This window comes from Palaemon carinicauda, chromosome 37 (assembly GCF_036898095.1).
Source record: "Palaemon carinicauda isolate YSFRI2023 chromosome 37, ASM3689809v2, whole genome shotgun sequence".
NCBI classification, from domain to species: domain Eukaryota; kingdom Metazoa; phylum Arthropoda; class Malacostraca; order Decapoda; family Palaemonidae; genus Palaemon; species Palaemon carinicauda.
Genome location: NC_090761.1, coordinates 74,326,134 through 74,334,024, shown reverse-complemented (window position 1 = coordinate 74,334,024; position 7,891 = coordinate 74,326,134). Strand labels below are relative to the sequence as shown.

The following is a 7,891-nucleotide window of genomic DNA, read 5'->3' as shown; positions in this document are numbered from 1 at the left end:
AATGGAGATTTTAGGGACGAATATACTGGTCATTGATAAAGAAATAAAACTATATTAAAATATAGCAACAACGTCAATAATGATTCTGACAATGAGCTTTTCATTTATAAAAAATAGGATGATAGTGATATCACTATCATCCATCATAAGATGACAAAGAGCCATATAAAGTCAGTAGATACTGTTGAAAAAGACAGTGAGTGGTTCTTATGCCCTACATTCTATGATAGGCCTAAACCTCTCAGTTAAATAGTCAAATCACTCTTATTAACCAATGAGTTATCCATTTATCTATCCATATCTTCAAAAAATATACTAGATTATAACACATAATAAAAGTAATCTCGATGCACAATGATAACAAAATAATTTCGAACTTCATAGATATACCGTATATTATCTTATGAATTCTGGAGAAACGGAACTTAGCGTATCCCTGGCGGTTAGCTTTATTCCTGTAGCACGAAGATCCTGTACCACGAATAGAACTCTCTCTCTCTCTCTCTCTCTCTCTCTCTCTCTCTCTCTCTCTCTCTCTCTCTCGTTGCTTAACAGGTAACGCACTCTGTTATCAGGATGGAGGACCATGTTCGATGCTCCCACCTGACGAAGGGGACAACTGGAGAAACGGAACTTAGCGTATCCCTGGCCGCTAGCTTTATTCCTGTACCACGAAGAGAACGAATTCTCTCTCTCTCTCTCCCCCTCTCTCTCTCTCTCTCTCTCTCTCTCTCTCTCTCTCTCTCTCTCTCTCTCTCTCTCTCTCTCTCTCGTTGCTTAACAGGTAACGCACTCTGTTATCAGGATGGAGGACCATGTTCGAGGCTCCCACCTGACGAAGGGGACAACTGGTTGCGGTACAAAAATTAGAAAAGGACTGTTCACGAAAGAAAATAAGATGTACACTCCATATAAGCTGGCTAACCGTTGAGGTTCGTCTCTCTCTCTCTCTCTCTCTCTCTCTCTCTCTCTCTCTCTCTCTCTCTCTCTCTCTCTCTGGTTAGCAACATTTGGCGTTTTTCTTATAATACAGAAAGGCAAATGATAACCGAATTGTCTCTTTTGATGTAAACACTACTGTAAATAATTCCAGTAATAGTTTCAGTACAAGGGTGGTGGGCTTAGCCATAGTACTAGCAATCACACATCTCTGTACTGTACACACACACACACACACTTACACACACATTATATATATATATATATATATATATATATATATATATATATATATATATATATATATATATATATATATATATATATATATATATGTGTGTGTGTGTGTGTGTGTGTGTGTGTGTGGAAGCGACCTGACCTTTCATTAGAAGGAGCTAGCCGATCCCAGTATGAGATAGAAATATATATATATATATATATATATATATATATATATATATATATATATATATATATATATATATGTCTGTGTGTGTGTGTGTGCGCGTGTGCCTGTGCTTTTAATATGAATTGAATTGATGCAGATATATTATTTCTGCATCCCGATTTCGGCTTAAAGCTTAAAACATTGTCGTAATTTTATGAACATTTTGATACGTGCACGCACGCACGAACACACGCAAAAAAACACGCACGCACAAACTCATTCACACATGAGATCTGGATATGTCAATAGGTTGTGCTGACGGTCAAAACAACCAATATCATAACATGAAGAAACTTAGTCTTTAGTTTTCAAAGTCCCTTCGCTGTCATATTGCCATATGAAGTTCTGTATTTTTAATTTCACATAAACGTTACAAAAATTCAAATGGAATTGATTTAGATTGTTATATATTGTAGTATGGAATTGATATTCACAAGTATAATAATAACGATAATATTAATTTTAACTTTAAATATAAATTTAAAATTAGTTACTTGGTTTATTCAAGCACCTTTTTCGAGGTATGAGACTGGACGGTGCTACTATAGTGTGAGGTCTACCGCCATATGTCGCCTACCCAGGTGAAGGGTGAGGTCTACCGCGTGACCCAAGGTCTATAGACCTTGGCCTTTATATTGGCCTTGGGCGTGACCAGCGTCCCGGAGCCCCGCACCTAACCATCGAACATGTGAACTGCCCAAATCCATCAAAAACGTCACCTGTCCACGCGACCTGCCCATATAAAAGGAAGCAAATGGAGCTCCTAAATCAGTTTTTTCCCTCGGCCTAAAAGAGATATCATCGATATCAGCATTCTACAGTGAACCACCAGCAATATTATGTGGATCCAGCGACAGGAGCACACACACAGGCAATTGGGCGATAGTGGTTGGACACTAAAACGATGATTCCGAAGAGATTAATGCGAGGTGTTGGTCGTTAGCTGTTCCAGTCTCATCTTGATAATTTTTGCTGGAAGGTGATGAGAAAAAATTCCAATGATCTATTTGTGTCATTCTTAGAAGATGTACGGAGTGTGTATCGCTAGAATAAATTTATGGAAATATATGATAACATGTTTGATGTACGAAGAGTGTATAGCTAGAATAAATGTATGGAAATATATGATAACATGTTCATTTTTACCTTTATTCCTTTTTTAATGTAATTAGAAATCCAATTATCTATTTAAGTAATTTCTAAGATATGTTTAAATTAAGTGTTTATTGCTTAAACAAATGTATGAAATGTGTTTTATCTATGAGGGACGAATAATTCAGCAGTAGACCTCAAGCTATAGTACTAACGGGAGGTAGACCTCACGCTATAGTACTAACGGGAGGTAGACCTCACGCTATAGTACTAACGGGAGGTAGACCTCACGCTATAGTACTAACGGGAGGTAGACCTCACGCTATAGTACTAACGGGAGGTAGACCTCACGCTATAGTACTAACGGGAGGTAGACCTCACGCTATAGTACTAACGGGAGGTAGACCTCACGCTATAGTACTAACGGGAGGTAGACCTCACGCTATAGTACTAACGGGAGGTAGACCTCACGCTATAGTACTAACAGGAGGTAGACCTCACGCTATAGTACTAACGGGAGGTAGACCTCACGCTATAGTACTAACGGGAGGTAGACCTCACGCTATAGTAGCACCGACTGGACTTCGTCATTGTGGGAAATACCGTGGTTGTGAGTAGACGTGATAAATTAGTGTCCGGTTATCCTCTCCGGTAGAGGTTTTAAGAATCTGATAAAATCGATTTAAATTGCGTTTCGGTGCGTAAGGTCCAAGAGAATAAAAGAAATTGAATAAAGATTACTTAAATGGCATTCTAAGACACACCAATGACGTTGGCTCCTTTATCAGTGATCAACACATGAATCCAGTTCGCAGACTTTTAAGCGGTAAGCGTTGATAAGTGTTATTCCTCTTTCTTTTTAATTTCTCTTTCCATTCTTAATACTTATAACGTCAGATATTGTCTTACTTGGAAAATTATGTTAAACAGTTAGATAAGTGAAGCGTAGGCCTAGTCGAAGACCATATATCTAAGTATAAAGGGGGTTGATTTAATTTTTTTTATTATTTAGCAAGGATATCTAAGTAATAATTACTAATATAAAGTTGGCTTAATATCATATTCGATAGAATATAATAGCAACTTGTATTTTAATATTAAGCAACTTAAGCAATATCACTGAGCCGCTACTACGAACACTTTAGGCGGGAAACTGAAATAAGGAGGAAAGTCTCTCTCTCTCTCTCTCTCTCTCTCTCTCTCTCTCTCTCTCTCTCTCTCTCTCTCTCTCTCTCTCATTATTATGATGTTTACTTTAATGAGTATAAGGATAGGGAAGTGAGGAATAAGGGGAAAGGAAGAGTACCCCTGGATACAATCCAGTTTATAGCTCGAAGGCAGATACTCGGGATGGGAAAGATCAAGGAAAAGGGGAGAATGAGAAGTACAGGAGAAGAATAAAAGAGAGGGGCAGACCCTCTTGGGATATTAGGGATTGTAATGCATATTACAAGCATGGTACTCTAAATGAATGAACACGTACGTATAATTTGATTATTAAGTCTTGATTAGCTCAGGTTGAGGTGCCGGGTAGAGGTATTCTCCTTTTAGTTGGCACATTGTTTTAATGTTACTATTTTAAATATATTTTATTTTGATTGTTTATTTATTTCTTTATTTCCTTACATCACTGGGCTATTTTCCCCTGTTGGAGCCATTGGGCTTATAGCATCCTGCTTTTCCAACTAGCAATCACACATAAACATTCTTTGCATACAAACACACACACACACACACACACACACACACACACACACACATATATATATATATATATATATATATATATATATATATATATATATATATATATATATATATGTTTTGTACGCGTGACTGTGTAAGTCTTCAATATGAACTGAATGATTTCTTATATATTTTTTTTTATTTTGCATCCCGATATTGGCTTAAAGTTTCGATTTTTTTTTATTTTTTTCTGCATTATGAACATTCTGATACGCATACACACACACACACACACACACACACACACACAAACACGTATACACGCACGAACTTATACACACATAGAATCTGGACATGAAGAAACTTGCTGTCTTGAGTTTTCCTAATCACTTTGCTATATAAAGTTCTTTATTTCTAATTTCAAATAAGCGTTATAAAAATTCAAATGAAATATATTCTAGATTTATTTATAGTTTAGTATGAAGTTAATAATCAACACATATAAGAAAGTCGATATTAATAATTTTAACTGTGAATGAAGATTGGAAGTTAGTTGCTCAGTTTATTCAAGCTTCCGGTTTAGAGGCTTCCGAATCCATTAAAAAGGATATTTCAATTGTGTTTTGAAATCACAAGGTCTTATGGAGGAAAGGCAAAGCTGTTTATTGGTTAAAGAATACTTAGATTCAATTCTAAGACACATCCCGGTCACCCTCCTCACTGGTATTTAAGATCAACTGTTGGGAAATGGCTTTCCGGTCTATATCAAACCAGTTCGTAGACTTTTAAGCCGTAGGCGTTGGTAAGTATAATTAACCTTTATTTGCAAATTTTTCTTTCCATTCTTAACATTTATATCATCATTAATTGTCGTAGCTGGAAAATTACGTCCAGCATTTGAATATCGGAGCATAGGCCTAGGGATCGTAGCCAACTTGTGTTGGTGTTGGTCCAGGCTGAGTTAATCTACATTTTTTTTATTGATATTATCGGAGTAACATAAACTGATGTTAAAGTTTATTAATATCATATTTAATAGAACCTATTAGCAACGATTGGTTTATCCGTGAGCTCCGAGTACGAACAGATTTAGGCGGGAAAGATGAGTTGGGGGGGGGGGAAGGTTCTCTTGCCCTATCGGTACTTGTTCTGTTATTTAGTTAATATTAACACACTGACAATATAATTTGATTATTAACCGTTGATTAGTTTGTATCCGTATGGTATTATTATTATTATTATTATTATTATTTGCTAAGCTTCAACCCTAGTTGGAAAAGCAGGATGCTATAAGCCCAGGGGCTCCAACAGGGAAAATAGTTCAGTAGGAAAGGAAACGAATAAAAATAAAATATTTTAAGAAGAGCAACAGCATTAAAATAAATATCTCGCATATTAACTATAAAAACTTTAACAAAACAAGAGGAAGAGAATTAAGATAGAATAGTGTGCCTGAGCGCACCCTCAAGCATCTGTGTATGTTGAATATGCACTGAATTTAAGATTTATTTTTTTCTGCATCCCGATTTAGCCTTAAAGCTCTATCAACAATGATACGCGCACGCACACACGCAAAAACACGCATGCACTCACACACACACACACAACTAGAAATGTTAAAAAGAAATGCTAACATTCAACATTCAAACCAACACCAAAGTCATGACTTGTTAGTCTTTAGATTTCCAAATCTCTCCGCTGCCACATTGCCATATAAAGTTCTATATTTTTTAATTTCACATTAACGTTTTAAAAATACATATGCGATTTATTTCGATTATTTTGTATGTTAATATTAGTTTTATAAACAAAACCTATAAGAATATGGATGATAATAATTTTAACTATAAATATTTATTTTTTGTTAGTTACTCGGTTTATTTGAGTAGTCACAGTGGACTTCGAGTCTTTCAATGTAACTCCATCAGTCTTCTGTATACCTCGGTGGTCAGTAGACGTAAGAGGTTAGTGTCCGGTCAATCTCTCCGGTAGAAGTTTACGAAACCGATAAAATCGATTTTAATTGCCTTCCGGTAGCTCCAAGGTCCTACGGAGGAAAGAATAAAAAGGAATAGGATAAAGATTACTTGGACATCATTCTAAGACACATCCCGGTCACCCTCCTTACTGGTTTGTTCGGGTCTATACCAAACCAGCACTTTAATCCAGTTCGCAGACTTTTAAGCCGTAGGCGTTGGTAAGTATAATTAATCTTTATGGGCAAATTTTTCATCCTTTCTTAACATTTATATCTTCATTAATTGTCGTAGCTGGAAAATTACGTTCAGTATTTGAACATCGGGAGCGTAGGCCTAGGGATCGTAGCCAACTTGTGTTGGTGTTGGTCCAGGCTGAGTTAATCTACATTTTTTATTGAGATTATCGGAGTAACATAAACTGATGTTAAAGTTTATTAATATCATATTTAATCGAACCTATTAGCAACATGAATTCATATAGCAAGCAAATCGATTCTCTTTTGGCTTATCCGTGAGCTCCAGTACGAACTGATTTAGGCGGGAAAGATGAGTGGGGGCCGGGGAAGGTTCTCTTGCTCTTATCGGTACTTGTTCTGTTAATTAGTTAATATTAATTAACATATTTACCTTATGTGATTATTAACCATTGATTAGTTTGTATCCGTATGGTGTTAGTGGAGCTACGGTAGGCATAACTCGAAATTATTTGCAGCATTCCATCGGCCATTCGCTGCACTATTTGTGGTTGGCCGGGAGGCCCTTGCAATATTTTGAATATGTATCCTTATAAGTTCCTATTTACTTCCGTCCCCGCTTTCTTATCTTCCTTCTTGTTTTACACCCCCTCTACATAACTTTTACTTCAGATTACAGTTGATTGGGTTTCACACTAATTTCACTTTGGAGACTGACATAGATTGTGTAATATTAACCAAAGGGCCTCTATTTACCTAGACCGTATTCAAGTTGTAGTTTAAGGACAAGGATGGTCTCAGCCTTAAGACTACACACACACACACACACTTACACACAAACATTATATATATATATATATATATATATATATATATATATATATATATATATATATATATGTGTGTGTGTGTGTGTGTGTGTGTAGACACAACAATAAAACTAACAAATGCAGCCCTTTTTAGTCCACCGCAGGACAAAGGCGTCAGACATGTCCTTGCTCATGTGTAGGTTTTGGCCATTTTCATCACCACGCTGGCCACTGCGGATTGGTGATGGTGGGAGATTTTTGTCTGATCGCCTACAGCAAACCAACCTAGTATGGATGGCCCTGCCTAGTACATCTTTGCTGATCATGGCGATACACAAACCCTTTCGACACGTTAAGGTATCCCCACTCATAAAAGTAACATCTTCGAAGGCTAAATAACTAAGTTGTTTTTTCGTTTAGATCTAAAAGGAAAATGAAAACAATAACTTACTAAATGGAGAAATACAAACAAAATGTAAACAATGACTTACCAAACCATCAGTTTATCAACTACCTTACTTTAACCACCAAAACAAGCAATAACAGTATGTAGGCCACTATATCAGAGACAAAATTCCGTAGGCCACACTCGAAAGGTAGGCCACATACTATAACGGCACCTATATATATATATATATATATATATATATATATATATATATATATATATATATATATATATATATATATATATATATATATATATAAACAAACGTGTGTGTGTTTGGAATTTATTAAGATTTT

General features: G+C 36.0%; 1 long non-coding RNA gene across 1 annotated transcript in view; it reads left to right on the top strand.

The window, feature by feature from the left end:
* The first annotated feature begins 6,178 nt into the window (after positions 1–6,178).
* Positions 6,179–7,891, top strand: part of LOC137629399 (uncharacterized) — a 17,489-nt gene continuing 15,776 nt past the window's right edge. The window contains exon 1 of the long non-coding RNA XR_011041489.1: positions 6,179–6,362. This is a non-coding gene — a long non-coding RNA (uncharacterized lncRNA). The remainder of the gene's footprint in view (positions 6,363–7,891) is intronic.